Raw genomic sequence first — 21,812 nt, 5'->3', positions numbered from 1 at the left:
TAGCACTCCCACACTGGAGGGATGCCCAGCACACCTCTGCACTCTCTAGATAGGCTGGAGGGGCCAGTCAGAACACCACACCCAGGCCACTCGCTGGACTGCTCGACTTGATTCACTCAGGCCCCTATTCCAGCCACCACCTGGTCGCTGACCAGGCTATATCCCTCTGCTACCAGTTCTTCTCTTGATTTTATTTTACATTCCCCTTGACAAAGTTCTAGTATCTCACGATAAGTTAGCCATTTGTGTTTGCCTGTTATTTCTTGTCTATAAAATGCTTCTTGTGCTGACAGCCACAAAGATGTTTTCAGGCACCAGCTGGATTTGTATCTATTCCACATTCTTTTTAAAATCCACATTAACCTTGACTTTATTGTACCACAAATATCCATGCCACCCAAATCTCAGGTCATGTCCTTCTAACTCCAAGAGCCTTCTATTTCTCAGCAGCACCCACTCTTTCATCCAAGCCAAACAGCAAGTTGCAAAATACAGTTTCAAATCAGGTAGACCCAATCCTCCTCTTTCCTTTGCATCTTGTAACACCTTATATTTAACTTGTGTTTTTTTTTCCCCCACCACACAAATTTAGACATATCGTTCTGCCACTGTTTAAATGGTGCATCAGTTGTCAAAACAGGTCTTGTCTGAAACAAAAAACATCGGTCTAGGTAAGGCATTCATTTTTATCACAGAAATTCTCCCCAGCAATGTTAGCTGTAGTTTCTACCATCTTAACATGCCTTTTTAAATTTCATTCCATGTTTTAGCATAGTTATTTTCAAATAACATATTTGTCATAGTGATACCCAGATATTGTACCTTCTTCTTAATCTTAAAACCCATTTTATTCATCAATTCTATTTGATCTTCTATTTTCATATTTTTGTCAACATCTTTGTCTTCTGTTTACTAATCTTGAAACCTGCTAATGCACCAAAGTCTTTTAATTTGCCCATTAATGTTTCAATTCCCTTTAAAGGATCTTCCAGAACCAACACCAAATCATCTGCAAAAGCCCTTAACTTATACATTTCTTTTTTAATCTTTACTCCCAAAATCCTCTCATCTTGTCTTATATCTCTATTCAGTATTTCAAGAACCAAAATAAACAAGAGAGGAGACAGTGGGCATCCTTGTCTTGTTCCTTTTTGTACCTCACAAATACAAAAAAATTTGTTAGATCTCCATTAACAACCATTTGTGCTTTCTGTGAAGTATAAATCAATCTTACCCATTTTATAAAGTTCTCTCCAAAGTTCATATCTTTCTTTGAACAAGAAAGCCCAGTCCAAATTGTCTAAGGCCTTCTCTGCATCTAAGAAAATTAATGTGGCTTGTTTTTCATTATGTTGCTCCAAATATTCCAAAATGTCCAACACCTTCCTAACATTGTCCTTTAACTGTCTTTTAGGTAAAAACCCTCACTGATCCTCATGTATAAATTCTTGAAAAATTATCTTCAGTCTATCAGCTAGAATTGTTGTGAACAACTTGCAGTCATTATACGATAATGATATCGCCCTATAGTTTCTAATTTTTCAAGAATTTATACATGAGGATCAGTGAGGGTTTTTACCTAAAAGACAGTTAAAGGACAATGTTAGGAAGGTGTTGGACATTTTGGAATATTTGGAGCAACATAATGAAAAACAAGCCACATTAATTTTCTTAGATGCAGAGAAGGCCTTAGACAATTTGGACTGGGCTTTCTTGTTCAAAGAAAGATATGAACTTTGGAGAGAACTTTATAAAATGGGTAAGATTGATTTATACTTCACAGAAAGCACAAATGGTTGTTAATGGAGATCTAACAAAAATTTTTGTATTTGTGAGGTACAAAAAGGAACAAGACAAGGATGCCCACTGTCTCCTCTCTTGTTTATTTTGGTTCTTGAAATACTGAATAGAGATATAGAGTCAAATCTTGTCCCTCTTTAGGTATTAGTACTGTATTGGCCTCTTTCCAACTCTCTGGCATCTTTGCTCCCTGTAAGAGATCAAAGAGATTTCAAGATCAAATTTCACTTCCTCAGTGCTACAAGATGTCACAGATTTTACTGTTTATATGTTTTTCACCTTCTAAGAGTGGTGTTCATTTTAGATTCTAGGAACTGAGTATTGGAAGATATTTTTAACATGTTCTTTCATTACTAACACGCAATGCAATTAGATGGAGGATTTTCAGTAAAATTACTTCTGCCTGAATATATTATTTCTAAGAACAGAGATGTATTTGAGATCTAAAGCTTTATGATCTGGAAGTCTTACCTCATGCCAATCACAGATAAATTTAGACAGCAATGGAAGAATGTGTTTTCTTAGACTCTCTTTTTACTTCTTTCTTCCTATCTTCCAAAATAGTTGTAGGCCCCCCTCATTCTAACATTATTTATTAAACCCTCACTGGACATATATGTAGATCCAGCTAGCTAGCCATGAGTTTAATGTCTTTCCATGTGGAGTCAATGTGGCCCAAAACAAGAAAAATTCCATCTATTGCAACTTCCATTTTACTTCCATTTTATTTGGATGAATGATTTTAATTTTGATCTTAATTGTGTCACTCTTCTTTTATGCTTTCTATTTTTGTTATTGTTGTAAGCTGTCTTGAATGTGGATTCTATAGAAAGGGAGGATATTATGTCAATAATGAGTGAACAGATGAATGGATGGATAAACAAACAAACAAACAAATAAATAAATAAATAAATAAATAAATAAATACATTTAGAATACCTGCACCCTAGATGCAAAGAATACCATCACAGCAGATTAAAAATAATTCACCTAAGGATCCTCCTGGGAGCAAATTTGGTTGTTTCACTTCCACCAGATACATGGCCAGACAAATCCAAATTTAGTGTAGTTTCCAGTATATGTAATAACATACAACAGCACAATAATATAAATATATACAATAATATAAAATATAAAACAAAATATCAGGACAACAAAACTAAGTCCTACATCAAAGGCTCCAGAATCAATCCTGAAAGGTCTTCTGGAAAAGCCAGGTTTTTATAGGGTCATAAGAGTGGAGATCATCCTTAGAGGTTAAGCTCTTCCATAGAAAAGAACCCTTTACAGAGAACTCCGTTTCCACTTCTGTTAGCAAGAGGCAATATAAACTTTGTTTTTCTTGCATTGCTTTAAGCTCTCTCTGTTGAATGAATGAACAAGTTCTTGATCTGTCTGGCCTTGCTTTAGCAGTGATATCAACTGATCTGTGCATTTCCCCATTTCGTTCCAGAAACTAATTTGGCTGGAATAAATGCAACAGCTCTGTGATACACATTGATTATTACAAAGGAAATTGGTTGTTCCACAAGATGGACCAAATAGTCTAATGAGTAGAAAAAGGCCTCTGTGGGGAGAAATCATATGTCAATAATGAAATTTCTGTTTCTCAGGAATAAATTACACTGAGTTCAGTTTACACTCTGGACCTGTATTGGCACATTATGTTACTCATTATTTTGCTTTAAAAAAAAAAAAAACTGGGGAAAAAAAACAGCAAGAAAGGTTTGTGGTCTGTCTAAAATGGTCAGAAATGGGAAGTTCCAAAATGCTGGGAGTTTTGCTTTCACAAAAAAGATGACTTTCATGTTTCATACAACCATCTACTAGAGCATAAACTTTCCAGTATGGATTCATTTTGATGAATTCTCCTTATTAAAAAAGGTGGGTATAGATAGTCTTATACCATAGCAAAAAAAACCAAATTAACCCAATAAGACACACAAGTGAACAAGGTACCATAGTGAGGTGTCTATGATTTATTATTAATTTTGATACAAGTATTTCTCTCCTGCTTTGTATTACAAAGAATCCTGAAATGTTTTACAAGCCCAATAAAGACAGTATTAAAAAGAAATAGAACAAAAAAAATCCATTGGAAAACAGTGTTAAGAACTGTTAGTGACTGGGGAAGACTACAGCACTTAGGGACATTCTGCAGAAGGGAGATCATTCCACCATACTGGTGCTACCCAGAGAACGTCCTCCTCTGTGTGCTTCTAAGCAGCAATATTCAGTAAAACCAAACTAAGCCTAGTACAGTAATACCTCGGTTCACAAACGCTTCTGTTCATGAACAATTCAGTTTGCGAACAGCAGCATTTGCAAAATTTTGCTTCCGTTCGTGAACTCCGCATCGGGTGACGAACATGACCCGCGCCCATCTTCCCTGCTCTGACACGTGGTCGTGGCTTCCTCTAGGCAAGATCGCGGTCGCAGACAGACACTTGCTGTGAAGCTTTTTGGTGTCGCCTCAAGCAAGGTTAGTGTTCTCTGTCTTCATACTTTACTGTACTGTACTTTGTTTCATATCTTTCTGGTTAAAAAAAAATACATATGGTTCAGAACGGATTAACCTTATTTACATTGAACCTTATGGGGAAATTTGATTCGGTTCGCGACCAATTCGGTTCGCGACCAGAATCGTGGAATGAATTAAGTTCATGAACCAAGGTACCACTGTAATTAGCTACTAGGCCATTGTGGCTATTGCTTTTCAAGCAGCACCTCTTGTTTCATAAAGCACCTACATCTGTGGCCAACATTTCTGATGCTTAATCGTACCAATTATGAGGGAGGTATTTACCAATTCCTAGTCTGGAGGAGCTCAAGCTCAGATACTGTGATCACCTAATACGAAGAGAGGACTCTTTGGAAAAGACCCTGATGCTGGAAAAGATTGAAGGCAAAAGGAGAAGGGGATGGAAGAGGATGAGATGGTTAGATAGCATCATTGAAGCAATGAGCATGAAACTGAGCAAACTCAGGGAGGCAGTGAAGGACAGGAAGGCCTGGCGCGATATGGTTCATGGGGTCACAAAGAGTGGAACACGACTTAACAACTGAACAACAACAAGAAGTCTGGAGGAGCAATGGTGGGAGAAAGAATGAGGATAAATTGCGTATCAGGCATGATTCCCTCCAGAAGTGATGGATTTAATGGAAGTTAAATACTACCCTAGGTAGACAAATCTGGGGGATGGGGTGGGCAGATGAATACTTGGAATTTTGAGAGCATCTGGTAGATGTAATCAGACAATCATTGCCACTGGCAATTATATTAACTGAATTTAAATAATGTATTGTTAATTCCTTGTACTTTGTACATGTAAACCAAATAAAATTTGTTTTTCTTTTTTTATCCCTGTCCCTCCTCACTGCTTTTCCTAGATGTACGTATTTCTTGTACAACAGCCTCTGTCTCCCTCAGAGGCCAATACAAATCATAGCCCTCCAAAATTTATTCATCCTGATTTAGAACATACTCTGTTTACAGCATGCACAGTTTTGGAAAGGTTCTTGCTCATAGCAGATGACAGAAGAGGAAGAGTTCATGGAAGTTAAGAAAAGGTTACATGCCTTTTAGAAAAAATCAGTTTCACAAGAAACCACTGAATTAAGCCAAAATGTGAATTGCTCCAGACCAGTCACGTGAATCCATAAGCTTATGATGCTACTTTGCAGAACAGAGTCATATTTCTTAGCAAGCTAATTTCTGTTGCTGGTCTTTGACAAGAATTTACCCTCCTTAGTACTTCTAAAGGTTGGAATGGAATTTTGTAACAAACTGAGGAAAACTGAAGAATGGAGCTAAACAAATGGGGCATAAAATCACAAAAGAGGATCATGTTATGCAGCATAATCCTAAAACCATGCCTTAACAGAAGTCTCTTAACTTCAGTGAGGGTTCCTCCTAGGATTGTAGCCACAGTGATTATAACAGCCTTCTCCATCCAGGTATTCTCCAGATGTGTGGAACGATAATTCCCATGATTCCCATCCAGTATAGCCAACAGCTGATCCATGTTCATTGGGAGTTACATGAATTGCAGAAGGCAGAGTTGGAATGTTGAACAGGAATGAAAAGACCAACATTCAAAATCCACTCAGCTGTAAAACAGACTTGAAGCTTGAACCAGTTGCCTTTTCTCAGTCCAATCTTCATTACAAGATTGTCATCAGGGTAAAATGCTACACAGCATCCTGATCAACTGAAGAAAAGCAGGAAAAATGCAAGAAGTAAAAAACCTTCTAGCACCAGGCTGAACTAGAACGTTGGGCATTAAAATAATCACATTCTGAACTGCAGGAATTTGTACTATGACTATAAAGAAAAATCATATTTTCTCTTTTAGCCATTCTTCCACAGAGTAAATTAACTGCAATTTTGCCAGGATGGATTATACATCACCATCAGGAAGTATAAAGTGTTTGTCACTTCAATACAGTTTTCAAGATGTATAAAATGATAGCCTTTTTAAAGATCTCAGTGCATAAATGTGCTTTCCCAATATGGAACTCCCAGGGTGACCAGGAACTACATTTTTTACAAAGTAATGTATGCTGCCACTGTACTACAGTCAGCTCTGTGAGAGGACTCTGAGACTCTAAGCAGAAAACTCAGGCTCTTCTGTGTGCTTAGTAGAACTCAGTGACTGCTAGAGATATTTTTGTGAAGGAGAATCTATTTCCAGAATAGAATATGTTTCTTTTTTCCTCTACAACTTTCAGGTACTGGAGAAGGAAGCTGCTATAGATATAGCCCCCTTAACCACTTTAGGTACCACCGCTGGATCAGATTCCAACTGTACTGCATCCTTGTGAAGAGCCTAAGCCATGTTTCAGTCCTCACAGTCATATTTTGAGGATGAACTGATACATATTCAGTATTTATTTATATATTTGTTAGATTTGTATCCTACTTGTCATTCAGGAGCTGAAGATGGTGTACATGGTGCCCCTTCCTTCTCTTCTTACCCTGTGAAGTAGTTTGGGCTGAAAGAGAGTGACTAGCCCAAGGTCACTGGTGAACATCTGTGGCTGAGGGTGGACTTGAACCTGGGTCTCCCTGTTCCAATATCTTAATTGCTATACTACACAATCAGTCGCCTCACGGTGCCTCAAATTCCAAGGTAAATGTTGGAGGTTCCTTGTTACCAAAACATATAAAAAGAAATACATCAGGAAAGAACTTTAGGATAGCAGTCCAAGGAAGGAACATGTCTTCTCACACACATGCACTTAAAATAATTATATCTTTATAGCTATCCATCTATTAAGAATGATCCTAACATTACTTAACTGTACACCTGCAAGAAGCAGGATGATGAAGATAGTGAAATTTGTCAAGATGGAGGAATTGGTACAGCTCTCTAAATAATCATAAAGTTTCTTTTAAAACAAATATTTGAGGCAAATTTAGAGAATCCTGCTTAGGGGAAAGGGGAAAAAACATTAAATTAATAAAATGTCTAAAGGGTTGGTGTGAAACTAAACATCTGATTGCTAGCAAGTGTGGATATGTATATTTTGTTTACCTTTCACCTCAAACCCCAGTATACAAGACCTGTTGAGCATATAACATTGCTAAATAAACCATTATATTAAAAGGCAGGTGGAAAAGTTCTGTGAGCCTTGGACTCATCTCCCTTCCTCTTTCCTTCCTTCTCTTACTGCTTCTCTTGAATCTACAGCCTGGAGTGGGTTATAACAAGTTCTACTTAATTAACAATACAGCTTCAGAAGCCACTGTCTGCAGTCAGTCTTTGGAAACTGACCAGAATCAGTTATGAATCATGTCCCTTGATCCAGACAACATCACAAGCCAGGTTTCAGGAGAAAAATTAGAGTGGGGAGACTGCCAATGAATTCTTTTCAACCCACACAGAAAGAAGAAAAGAGAACGGTACATAAGCTCAAAGTTTAAAACAGCTTCTTTCAGCATGTGAACAATTCACTCACTGAAGTCTGTCCCATAACATTTGATAGAACTCCATTGTTCTATGGAACCCCAAGCCAAGGATGGATCTGGAAAAAAGTTATCTCTAATGCCAACTAGGAGTGAGTTTACCTCTGCAGAATGCAAACTAGATGTGCTACTACTTATGTACACTTTGTGACAATATTGACTAGGTTCACATGTCAGAATAAGCCATAATGTGATTTGTCGGGTTTAAGTTTAGTATAATGTGTCGACCTAGCCATTTTAGCTTGGAAACCATGTCTTAATATGTGATCCCATTCATGGCTTATTTAACAAAAGATAGTTAAAACAAGCAACTGCTTAAACTTGGCTTCAACAGATCATTCACATAGGTTTGCTTCATAATGAGACCCCTTTTTTCCGGGTTAAGAAAAGATAAGATTCATAACTAAAAATCTTCACCATGAGCTTGCAAACTCAAAATGTCTGTGGTAATAATTCTTAGGAACCACAATGGCTACAGCTTTGTTTAAAAAACACAAACCAACAGTTCTAAGAAGGTCTGATTGTTCTTACATTCCATTATTCATGTGACACTTCTCTGAGTCACTGGTCAGATATATACAAGCTATTTACTCTTCCTCTTTATCAGAAAAACAGTTGGTATTGTGTCATGAATCTTACCCAAACTGTTCTTTGTTTTAGTAAAATGAAAGCTAGACATATTTATTTCCAGAAGGATAGATCCATTACCTTCCACTAGACAGAAAAGAGATTCCATCAGTTAAAAAAAATACACTCTATTATAGAGAATCAGTTTTTAACTTATTTAGTGGTCAAGTATTTAAAAAAAAAAAAAACACCTATCCATCATAACTTATAAAGCAAGATGAGGGGACCTAGATTTTAGCATAAAAGTGACATTGGTGGGATGCATTAATTTCTCCCTTCACTTCTCTGGAATAAATCTCTGAAGATTATCACTCCAATCAGCCTGATTTTGGATATTCCAGATCTACTTGTCTGGGAAGAAAGTATTCAGAGGACAAGCTCACGCAAGACAGAAATAAGTGGCAAGTGTAGGAGGGCCCAACACTCTTACCCACGCCTAGAGGATGACTTTTCCAAAGTTCTCAAAGGAAAAGAAATTCTCAACCAGTTTCTTAATGATGGGCCTGTCCCTAAGAACTGACAAAAGTCCTCTTTATGGAAAGGCCACATAGGTGGAATTTCCTCATGATGTTTTTCTTTAATATTTAATAGAAGTCTGCCATTACCTACAGACCGCGCCTTCCTTAAATGTAATTAAGGTAAATTAAGGTAAACACATTTAAATAAATAAGTACTTCCCCTGTCCCAGTCCCACTCATATCAAGAAGTTCCTTCTCCTGATATCACAACACAGTCAGCCACATTTTGTTAGCTCACTTGATGAACTAGGCACAGGACTGGAACAGGACCTCCCTCATCTAGAACTGCTAACTACTGTATCACCCTGGTTCACATAGCATGTCAGCATGTCGGTAGCTTATTTAGCGTAGCCCTGTAGCCTTCTACCAGCACTCTATCCTATTCATCCTCCTTTCCTTTCCTTTCCTTTCCTTTCCTTTCCTTTCCTTTCCTTTCCTTTCCTTTCCTTTCCTTTCCTTTCCTTTCCTTTCCCCTTCTTCTTCTTCTTCTTCTTCTTCTTCTTCTTCTTCTTCTTCTTCTTCTTCTTCTTCTTCTTCTTCTTCTTCTTCTTCTTCTTCTTCTTCTTCTTCTTCTTCTTCTTCTCCTCCTCCTCCTCCTCCTCCTCCTCCTCCTCCTCCTCCTCCTCCTCCTCCTCCTCCTCCTCTTTTTTCACTTTGCTTTTTGGCAGAGCACTCCCATTTAAAAATGTGGCCCTGCTCTAGATTCAGCCATCCATCTATCTATATAAAAACAACAGTCAGAGTATGAGCATGCAAATGCACTGAAATCTGAAAGGTCAGGTCTGTCCTCTTTGCTGGACAATATTGGGGGGAGGGTCAGAACAATTCTCTGCCTCACTCAGAAACTCCCCAAACCATCTGGGGCAGAGTGGCAAACTATCCCCAGAGAATAACTCCCAGCAATAAGGAGGGAAGAAATTCATTTCATTTGCAAACAAACTGAAGCGATATTATTTAGTGTGTATACTTTTGTGGATGCAATTCCCCCCAAATCTTGTCTTATTTATATCTTGCTATTTAAAAGAATGCACAAAATGTATTACATTATGGAGAATTGCAAAGAGGAAATTTCATACAAATATTTTACAAATTTTGCAAAGTGATGTAGAAACAAAACAGAGATGTGAGAAGAGCTGAAACTCTCAGATTCCTTCATCCTTATTCTTAGCTGCAAAGAGTGACCAGGCAGTGCCGATTTAGTGCAGAAGAGGAATTCTTGATGATGGCTGAATGCAGCTCAGGCGATATGATAAGCCCCTTAAACCCTCCCCCTATATTTGCTTTAGGAACAGGTCAGTAGGAAGAGAATGAGAGTTAAAAGGACCTTGTAAGCCACCCAGTCCAAACCCTGCTTTATGCAGAAGATCCAGAGCTAGAGCAAAACAGCTGACCAAGGATAGGATAATTTAGCAACTGAGCATGAGTCTAAATTCATCAGTGCAAAAGTAATGTCCAGTGGTACCTTGGTTCATGAACTTAATTCATTCCACAATTCTGGTCGCGAACAGAAGCATTCGTGAACTGAGGTATTACTGTACTCTGAACCTTCTATTCAGAGAGTGTAACCTATTCCAAAGGAATAGGCTAGCCCAGTGTTTCTCAACCTTGGCAACTTGAAGATGTGCGGACTTCAATTCTGGGAGTTGAAGTCTGCACATCTTCAAGTTGCCAAGGTTGAGAAACACTGAACCAAAGGGAAGGAGAAGTTGCATTATATGTGAAAGTAGTGCTTACATGTATTAAGATCCAGGAATTCGAACACAATGGTCCAGTCAAGAGCACTGGTACTGTATGAATAAAGGAAGGGAAAAGGACAAAGATACTATTCTAAGGGGTTGTTATAGAGTGCCAAGCCAGAAGATCTTGACAGGTTAGAGAACTTTCAGGGAGGAGAGACCTAGGGCTCATCCAGACAGCCACTTTAATACGCTTTCCTCCCATCCTTGAATCAGCAGAAAAGTAGACTGATATCAATTGTGTAGCCATTATGGCCAGGCTTTACTGTGCCTTAGCAACCCAGCCAGCAAACAGTGTTGTCCTTATAGATTTAATGCAGGACAGTTTCAGGGTGGCCCTGGGTGGATTCCCTGGCTTTCTTTCCCTTCCCTGCCAGCATCGCTGTGAAAGTCAGTTCTCATGCAATCAGAGAAAAACAGGATGACAACAGATCTGGCCATTGTCAAAACAAGAGACAGGGAGGAAAAGAGCTCCTCCCAAAGATGGGGGCCAACAGGCTGTTTATTACAAAGGGTGGACAAGAGAAAAAGACACAAAGGGGTTTGAAAATTACTTCCCTAAAAACAGCCTTGGGCAGCTTGACTGGAGCAGGCCAGGCCTTCGGGCCCAGGCTTGGAACTCTCAGGCTCTTCTGCAGGTGGTGCATCTGCCCTGGCCTCATCTTCTGGGGCCTGGAAGCTTCTGCAGCCTGGTTTCTCCCAGATAAATGCTGGCGCGCCTGGCACCAAGAGGGCAGAGGGCTGTACAATGTCTTGGCTCTTTTGATGCTTTCTGAGCACTTGCACCCCCAATCTAGGCATGAGCCCTTTGTGTGATGTAGAGGACCTCCACAATCAGCCAGCAATCAGTAATGACATGCACATTTCCCACCTGGAGGAGCACTTCTTTCCGGGTCTTTCTTCTCCCTGGGATCACCCAGAAGGCTGTGCCAGATGCACGTTCAACTGGCCAGCTCAGCTGCAGAAACCCAAAGGGCTTGAGCAAGATGCTGCAAATGGTGAGTGCAGGTCGTCCTGCTCTTCATGGACCAGTACCTTCCTACAGATGAGCCACCTTTGGAAGAAGAAATTGAGGGAGATATCCTGAACTTCTCACTTCATTGTAAGCAATGAAACAATCTGCCTCAGAGGTAGATTCTCCTTTGCTGAGAGTATTTAAATGGAGGTTGAATGGCCATCTATCAGGGATGCTATACCAATCGATTTTTGCACAGGAGAGGAGGTTGGATTAGGTGATCTCCAAGATATCTTCCAATCCTTACATTATATGTTTCACCTTCTGAAGCAACTAAGGATGTAGAAGGACTGGGCTTCAGTATTCTTCTCATGGTATCTTTATATATAGCAACAACAAGCAACCTCATTGCTGTCCCAAAGTCACCAATGAGCTTTCATGGCTGAAGGTGGTCTTGAACCTGGGCCTCCCAAGTCCTAGTTCAACACCTTAACCACTACATCACAATGGTATACCCAGTTTCATGGAGGATAGCAAGGTTATATCCAAGATGCATTGCCAGAGAACACTGCAAAATCCCACAGTATTGCCCTCAAGCACTGCCCATGGGCTTCTCAAAGGCAACTGATTGGCCACTGTATAAAAAGAGTGCTGGACTAAATTGGTCTGAACTAGCATGGCACTTCTTTCCAATCCCAATTGTTCAGGATATAACCATGTTGCAGCTGAGCTAGACTAGCTTGAAAATCAAGTCATTGTACAATGATTAAACCATGCAAGTTGCAAGACATAAACTGGACCTGAACTTTAGTTGCCTTCTGACTGATGCCTTCTTTTATGTATGGATTTCCTAAATATTTTGGAAAGGTCTGGATCGTCAAGAAAAGGTCTTCATTATGGAAAGTTTTAACCAGATACCAAATAAGGTTCTGTTTATAAGGGAACACACTATCATTGTTCTCAGAAAGAATTGTCTCAATTTAATTTATTCATATGATAAATGAAGAAAGGTGAAGGTGAAGCCAAAATGGTTCTTTAAAAGGAAAAGATGTCTGGAATTTTTAACATGCAAATCTTTTTGCTATGGTTACACAGACTCAGTCAAGTTCAGATGAGCAAAAAAAGTGTTCTAAAGTACACTTGCTGTAGACAGTGCCTTTGTCCCTTGTCCCTGCAGAATGCATAAACTCATGTGCATACATAATCCTATTAGAACACCCATATCATTAGCTTAAATGATGCTGTGCTTTATACTGCTGCCCCGTTGCCCTTCCCAATCCTTTTCAGAAGAGGTTCTGCAGCTTACTGAAGGAATGCTTTGATGTCAGAGAATCTAGAATGCTTGAAGCACTTGAGACCTTCCAAGGGACCATTTGCAGTCACAATCACGTCCCAACTCTAACACATAAAATATGCTTGATTGGTTTTAGTAACTGAACTGAAGATCTGTGTCTTTCATTTCTGGTCTGTAGTTTTATTTATCTCAAGATACAGATGTTTTACTACCCCAGTGGCTTCCCTTCATGGAGTATCCTCAAGCAGAGACTAGAAAGACATTAATTAATTAAACTGCAGTGAGCAAGCGGTTCGGTTCAGCGGCCTGCCTAGTCCTTTGCAACTCTTGATGATCTTTATTACGGCAGATTGAACTGTTGACATCATAAAAGAATAGAAAACAAAGCACAGGAAGCCATGGCATTACAGAAGAAAGCATAGACATTATCTAGAAAGAACAATAAAATGCCTTAAAATCTGAAACATTTCTAAGACATCAGCAGGAGTGTGTACGACATTGGCTTCAATGCAATACAGCAAGTATAGATGGCAGGATATTAAAAGTTCTTTGCAACTCAACAGTTCTGTGCCTATATCTGAACTACACCACTCACTTGCCAATCCTTTATACTGTTTTCTGTAAGATGATAGCACTTCAGTGACAATATGAACTATGTTTTACCTAGCTCAGGAATTCTGAAAACATTTCTACCTGTGCATGGAACCGCCCTTGAAAACATTTGGAAGCTGCAGGTGATCCAGAATGCACCGACACAGGCAATTATGGGCAGGTCTCATCATCAACTTCATTCCATGAACTGCCCTGATGATCAGTAGGCTTTTAGGTGCAATTCAAGGTGCTGGTGATTACCTATAAAGCCCTTCATGACAGAGGGCCTGGTAGCTTAAAGGATTGTCTGCCTTCCATGGTTCTGCCCAGCCTGTACAATTGGGCAAAGCTGCCATGCTCCAAATCCATCCATTAGGCATTGTCAGTTGATGAGACCTAGGAAGTACACCTTCTCTTTCGTAGCACTTACCATCTGGAACCACATCCCCTTGCCCTGGCTGTGTTTAAAAGAGCTCTGCAAACTTGGATCTTTTCCCAGGCTTTGGGTTAGAATAGATGACAATCCTATGTGTTTGACTATTTTTCAATGGTGGTTGTTCTAGATCAGTGTTTCTCAATCTTGGCAACTTTAAGATGTGTGGACTTCAACTCCCAGAATTCCCCAGCCAGCTTGCAAGGTTGAGAAACACTGTTTGAGATGTTTGGGTTTTTAATTGTATTTTAGGATTGTTTTTACTGTACGTCACCCAGAATCGTTGTAGAGCTAGGCAGCCTTATACATTTAATTCAAATAAAAGAAAAATAGAAGAACAGAACAGAACACTTAATGAGGGAAGACAATATGATATTTCAAAACAGAAGAAGAAATGAAGCCTTCAACACAACAAGGTAAAATGGGGTGCTTATCTATTGTCCCAGGGCATTTGAGCTATTTGCACTGCTACATTTTGTGGACTATCTCCTGGACCCCAAGTTGGGCTCCCCTGCTTGTCACAAAGTCCATGTGATATGAAGAAGCCCAATAAACCTTGTAAGGACTACAACAAAGACATTTTATTTTAAAAAACTGGAGAGTTTATTTAAAAAAAACAATAAAAGAACAGTAACAGTTGCTAACAGGAGCAACATAGCGCATAGATCAATTTTTTTTAATGTTTAGTTTCTTGTTTGTCTACATGATTTATCTGAATAGTGAGCTCTTCATGCTTCAGAACATTTTGTCCTGCATTTCCTCAGGCCAAATGTGTATAGATTATCCAGCGGGCCATGGGAAATGTGTTCCTAACAAATTGTGCAACCTAATATTGAGCTAAGTGTGCTTAAGCTCACAGGAGCCTCTGGGCTTACACATGCTTAATTCTGGCCTCTTCCATACCGCAGCCTTTAGCTGCTTACCCTCCATGCATAAACCTGCTGGAAATGATACCTCCTAAAGAAGTCCTTTCCCAAAGTTCAACCCCTTCCTCCATTCTGGTCACAGGAATATCCAGCCCAGATGTTTTGCCTACACTGCCCCTGATGGGTGGATTCCCCAGCTTCTCCCCGCTCCCCCCATGGCTTTCCACTCTGGAGCTTGTCTTTTTTAAAAAAAAAAATGACAGTTTTACTGTTCTTCTCTCACTTGAGCTAGATGGGGAGATTTTGGTCAATTTCACCCTGATTAAAAAAAGAAAAGAAAGGCCAGCATTTCACCATTCCACCTGTTTTGTTTTGTTTTTTTAAAAAAGCAAACCACAGCTTTACAGTTCTCCCTGTCACCTGGGGTAGAAGCAGAAACAGGGCAAAACTCTCGCCAAATTCCCCCTGTTGAAAGAAAAAAACGAACAGCCAAACTGTGACAGTTCCACTATTGAGCCTGCAAAACAAAACAAGCCTCTACACACACACACACACACACACACACCAACGGTCCAACCATTTGTGGCAGGCAGCCCAGCATGAAATGGACATTGACAGCAGAGAGGGAGACAGGGGCAGACGCCCAGGGCCACAACAACTAATTCAATGAAAGCATTTGTGCAGGACAGAACGAAGCTCAGCAGGCAGGCCAGAAATCCCTTTGGTTCCAAGGGCCTGGAAACAGGGGCATCTCCAAAGGGGGGGTCAAAAAAGTCAGGATAACGGTCACAGCAGGTTGATTGAAGCCCTGCCTCTTGCAGGTTCATCAGTGACACACAAAGAGAGAGCTTCAGTCATGCTGCTGCAACTGCCCATCTTGACAAACACACCCAATTTCAACTGCAGAAACATCAATGAAACGCACATACAAAAGGAAAAAAAAGAAAGAAAGAAAACCGGAAACAATAACAAGAAGAGGATTTCACCCGGTTTCTGTAAGCCATAGCTTTTGCTAGAAACTTGGCAACCTTTGTAGTAGTTGTGCAAGTTAGGTCTTGGAGAAGGAAGACTGTAACTTCTTATTCAGAAAGATGACTAAAATTTCTGACAACCAGGTTTATGGAAAATCACGTACAACATACAAACATTCCTTCTTTCTGGAAACCTCTTAGCAGATAATTGCAAAACTTCTGCACTCTGTACCTCTTCTGCAAATGTAATCCCTTGGCTTTGCCTATTTGGGAGATTGATGTGGGTCTTTTGTTCTTTTCCCAAATTTGGGGTGGGGGGATAAAATAATTCTGTTTTTTACCTTTCAAAGAGAAAAGTGCCTTCAAACTCATAGAATACTGGGAGAAAAGAAATAGACAGTGAGAAGAGGTCAGGTGATGTGCCCCACCTGCAACCATGGTGGCTGCTCTAAGGAGACCTTTGGACCACAGAATAGGGTTATCAGTGCAGCCCCTTCTCTATAGAAGGCAGCTCCACGGCAGTATCTCTTCATGCACAGTTGCAGCCCAAAAGGCACCCCCAATGAGTTGAATCTTGAACACACAAGGCACAAATACTTACTGTAGCATTGTGGGAGAAAAGTAGGGGGACTTCAAAAGATTGTGTGGTTTTCCTTGTGAATGGCTCTGCTGTTGTAGGTCTCAGCTGCTGACTGTATGTTTGCGTTTTAAGTACATTAAGTGTTTGTCAACATTCAGAACTACACAAAGATCATTTAAAACCTAATTGTGTCAGTTTTCAAAGTCCCACACCTCCATTAGCACCATGTAGGTACACTGGCAATAGCTTTAAAAAATCATTTATTCCATGTCTGCAGATCCCCTATCTTCCCAGAAGGGTTTGGAACAGTTTGGCTTCCCAGCTCTTCTTTTTGAAATTAATCTTTTGCTGGTCCCATGCAGTGTATTAATGAGTTCATTTGCTCCTTTTTTATTTTCTTTTTTCAATAGGATCAAGCTTTTGTACACACACAAAATGCAGCTGCTTCAGCCTTCCACACGTTTTTGGACCACTCCACATTCAGCTCCATGCCAGTGTGATTTCACACACCATCATCTATGTCGGACAGCTGAGTCAATTGATTTCTGATTGGAATGATTTGAAACTGTAGCAAAATTGGTCTTTTCTTTGAAATTCTGTGGCTCCAGAAAGCTTGTCATGGGTCTATCTCTATCTTTGGAGGAACTCCTACCTCATGATGCTTCCTGGACTCTGTTCTTCAGAACTTCCAAGGAGAAAGGGCTCTTCTCTTGCTCTTAATCATTGCTCAAACCTAATTGTGTCAGTTTTCAAGTTACCCACTGTTTTTCTACCATGTCCTACATATACATATACACATACACATACACATACACATACACATACACATACACATACACATACACATACACATACATATACATATACATATACATATACATATACATATACATATACATACATTTATTACCATCACCAGCCAGAATCCAACAATCAACAGTGGATGGAACAAAATAAAACAGTTCATGACTTGATCATTGATGCAATCAAGGAGTGACTGGTTTTAACAAGCAGAGCAACAGAATTTGGCCACATTCATAGAAACCGAATCATACTGGTCTGATAATAACAGCTGCACATGTTCTGTCATGTCCATGTTGCCTTTGTCTCAACCCCCTCCCATATTTGAAGCAGCTTAAAGTCTTCCTTAACTGTTCCAGTTTTGAAGAACAGTTTTCCCTCTTCTCCCAACACAATTTTTGCTATGGATACAATCTGGCAAGTTGCACTGAAATTTGATTGCTAATATAGTCAGGGGTTGGGATCTCCCCAGCTTGTACTGGCCACTTAAGGTGACTATGGGCACACCATTTCTCCTGATGCATTTCCTTCTGTGACACTTTTAGTTGGGTGCAAAAGAGACCAAACACCTGGCTTCTGCAGAGGCATTTGCCCACATTATGCCTCACCACCATTTTCTGAAGCTTATAAACTTCTCATCGACATGGGTTTAGTGCTTATTTGAAAGAACATGAGATTTATTTTTTAAACACAGGTTTAGTGCTCTTTTAAAAGAGCCCTAGCCCTGTGCTATACAAAAGGTGTATTTAAACTAGAAAAGAGAGCTGGATTCTACCTGCAATATGTTGCTAGGTCATCACCACTAGATGCATTGTAGGGCTTGTACTGCTTCGGCCAACAATGAGTTTGATGTGGCTGTACTTTCTATTAATTTATTTATTTCTGTTTACCTCCAAGTATTTGCACAAGAGAACACTCTGACTGGAGAATGCTCTAAGGACCAATCTCATGCAGCTGTGGTTTCTATGGCTGCTTATGGAAAGCACCATGTCACTTATGCTCCCAGGGGACCAGGGGATAGATGACACTTTGCTCACTCTATTCCAGCGTTGGTGGCACCAGGGGACATGAATTTGACTGGTGTTATTAAGCAGAGGCCAATAATAATTATGCACATCGAAAACGATGTGTTTGCTTGTTGGGTTTGTAGGCCACCTATTCCAGACAAGCCTGAGAGGCTTTCTGAAATTAAAAATGGCAACCAATACATTAGCAATAAAACCACATTCATTCATATCCAAGGATGTGTGTGCTCTTGGATTTTGAAGGAGTGCTTCTGGGTGCTGCTACTCATGAGGTCAGAACGCAACCCCTTGGACCCTTGCTGCCACCACTGCTATTCCCTGCCAGCACTGGTTGGGGATGAAGCTCACTCATTATAAGCAGCTATCTGTCTACAGAGCTTCAGACTTTCCAAAGTGTAAGGGGTGGTACTTTATAGTTTTATGGAATAAATGTGCTCCTTTTTTGCAAAATGACTAGTGATAACCTGGCCCACGTCCTCCGTTCCAAGTTACACAACTGAAAATAACAATCCAGTCAAGCTACATGATGCACCTTAATCCCTCCTTGAGACCCATTTCAGATTGTCAAAAACACCGTGTGTGAGAGAGAACTAGAGAATGTTTTTTAAGACTACTGGCAAGGCTAAGCAGACCAAAATATTTTTTAAAGGCAAAGGAGAAGAAAAACTTGCTGCCCATGGGCTTACATAATGGCACCCTTTCTATTTAGCCAATGTTTCTGTGGTTTCCCTGGAGAAGGTTATTGTGCCAATTCTGACAAAGCTGGAATCCATCCTACATATGAATGCCCAGAGGCCCCAGTCCGGAACTCCCATTATTTTCCTCAACTCTGCACTCAGCTTCAGAACTGTCCTCAGCTGAGTGGCCTTCTTTTGTCCACATGACTGTTCTGAACCTTTACTATTTTCTCATTAGCATGGCACTGTAACAAACACAGATTTGTCACCATTTGCTCTCGGGCAACCCCTATTTGCAACGGTCATCAATTGATTAAAACACTTTTGAAACAGACAAACATTTGCAACGCTTGGGATTTTCCCCCTCGTAGTTTCATAGAAGAACAAAAAAAATATGCTTCTTGAGGAAGGAAGGAAAAAATCCTTCGCAGTCTGACTCTGTACCTTTTGATTTTCATGATCCTCTTAGCCGTCCTTGCTCAGAAATAAACCTCTCTTCTCTGTGGCACAATATATTTTGGTAGGTTTTAATTATTCTTAAGATTGACAGGAGTTTCAATTTGGAATGTGGCAAATATATACATACACACCCCACACAGGAGCCATTAATCGAAAGCACCACGCAGGCCACAAAGTTTCATGCATTTCTCACTAAAGACTTTTTCACAATATATTAACAGTACTGCTGAAGCAGCTGCAAAAAATAGCCTCATGATTCAAGTTCATAAAGTTTTATCCCTGCCTGAACGTAACACTGCCCTTGCATGTCCTCATTGTTTTATGGGGTTTCCATCAATCTTGGAAAGCTAGGCTGATTAATGCTACAGGTTAATCAGCTTCTACTCCAGACAAAACATGGTATTATTCTGCAATAATTTTTCTCTGGAGCAAAAGTTAACAAGATGATGTGAAGAGTTAGGTACCAGATACTTTCTGGTTGGGGAGTGTTGGATAATGCAAAGAAGAGATGGTAGGGACATCCAAAGCAGAGCATCACAAAAGTTATGCCTCAGGGGAGTGCGGCAAAACCAGCAGCTATAGGAAGGACCTAGGCCAATTGAAATCTTCTGTGTGGAATAACTCTATATACACATCTCGCTACATACCTAGGTTTCCTTCATGTTCAGGAAACCATGTACAGAGCTATTAGAAGGTGAGTATCTGCCCTACAGTCTCATGATCCTCTCCTGTGTAAATTCTCTAATTTTTCTTCTTGAGGGGAAGAATTAATTTCATGATGTTTTTTGTTTGAATATAAATTTAGGTTTGCTGGGACAGAGGACATAATTTAGAAACATTAGAAATAAATTATGGGTATGATCCAAGGGATGTTCTACTGGCACATTTCTGGTTGTACACCCCAGATATGCAGGTTTAGAGGTGGGTACAAGAGTTACAAAATTGAAATTAGAGATTTATTGGCAATATTTAATGTAGGCAGTACCTGGCTAACCTTAGAAACCAAGCTCAGAAACTAAACAGTGTTAGGCATGGTTAATCCTTGGACTATCAAGAAATAACAGGATGGTATGCCAGCTTGTACTGAGTTGTCAAAAAAAAAAAACCTGGAAGATAGTGGCAAACTCACCTCTGTACTGATGCCAAGAAGTCTACATAGATATGTCCCTGAAGTCAACCTGAGGGAATTATTTTTTAAAAGAAAAGTGGGTGGATCCAAAGTAACAGTGAAATCTTATTAATATTTACTAATAAATCCTGTTGTGTTCAATGTTATAATATGTTTGGGATTGCAACCTAAATTTTTATTAATTTAAGAAATTTATTTAGCACTCAATAGTGTGTAAGTCAACACTGGGTCACCCTGATTTAAATCAGAATGTAATTCAATGAATTTACAGCATAACCATAAGCATTTCTATTTGGAAGTAGGTCCTAGGGGTTATATGTTTTGAGAATGCAATCTTCATCTGGTTCCAGTCAACTGCAGTTCCCTTTTCAGGAGTCAAAACAACCAATGAGTTTGGCAATAAAGAAAATCAGGGTGTTTTCCAAGTAAACATTTATCAGAGCTATGGTCCACTTGTGCAAGTAAGTTGGCCTGGAAAAGGGAAGAAAAAATCCTCAGAACCTGGGGACACACCAAGAGGCTACATTCATTACCATGTCCTTCTTCTGCACATCATCTCATTGCCCCAAATCTCTGGCATGAGGCTGCTTGGCTCACTAAGAACACCCCAGGTATATGAGGCACTCCACTGAAACTTCTGAAGTTCTCTTGGTCTTCAAACAGAGAGAATCCCAACCCTTGAGCAGCTGAAGGAGAACTTCAATCCTCTCTATTTATTATTAGATGACTAGGCCATCCCTGCCCCACAAGTGATACTAAATCATCCCACATAATCCCTGCATGCACACCATCTCTTTTCAAACTTTTCATTATGTACACCTTTTCTAACTCCTCCATCAAGGAACAGCAGGTGGACCATTTGCTCCTCATATTGCACAGAGTCATCTTAGAAATATCGTCCTAATTCTCAAACTATTTGAGAACAGGGCCTTTGGAGCTAACTAATCCTCACTCAGCATTTTGTTTGGAGGGCCCACTAAATTCAGTGTTGCTTACTTTGTCTGTAAATATCCATGGGGTTGGGGTTTGCTTTTTATGAGCCAGCATCTGTCACGATGAGATGTAAAATCAGTTTGGCAACTCCCATGCCTTTACAGAATGCATGCCCACACCAGCAGCTGCAACAAACCTATTGTTCCTTTCAGGCCAGGGACTGTTTTATCTCCCCCACCTGGTGCCGCCCACCTGCCATTAGCTGCTATACTAGCTTGGTGGGTTTCTGTTACACTTTATGGGACTTGAATAGACGTCATTTTCTAATCTGGCATTTCTTTTTTAAAACAGTGACCTGGTCTTTTTGCAAAGTAGACAATAGATCTATGTGTAGAACACTCAGGGAAAGATTTAAGGATGCAGATCTCAGGATATTCAAGTTTGTGATG

Source organism: Python bivittatus, unplaced genomic scaffold (genome assembly GCF_059951505.1).
Source record: "Python bivittatus isolate LINGU-HERP-01145 unplaced genomic scaffold, Pbiv_v1 ctg000020_np1212, whole genome shotgun sequence".
Lineage (NCBI taxonomy): Eukaryota > Metazoa > Chordata > Lepidosauria > Squamata > Pythonidae > Python > Python bivittatus.
This window is presented reverse-complemented; position numbering follows the sequence as displayed.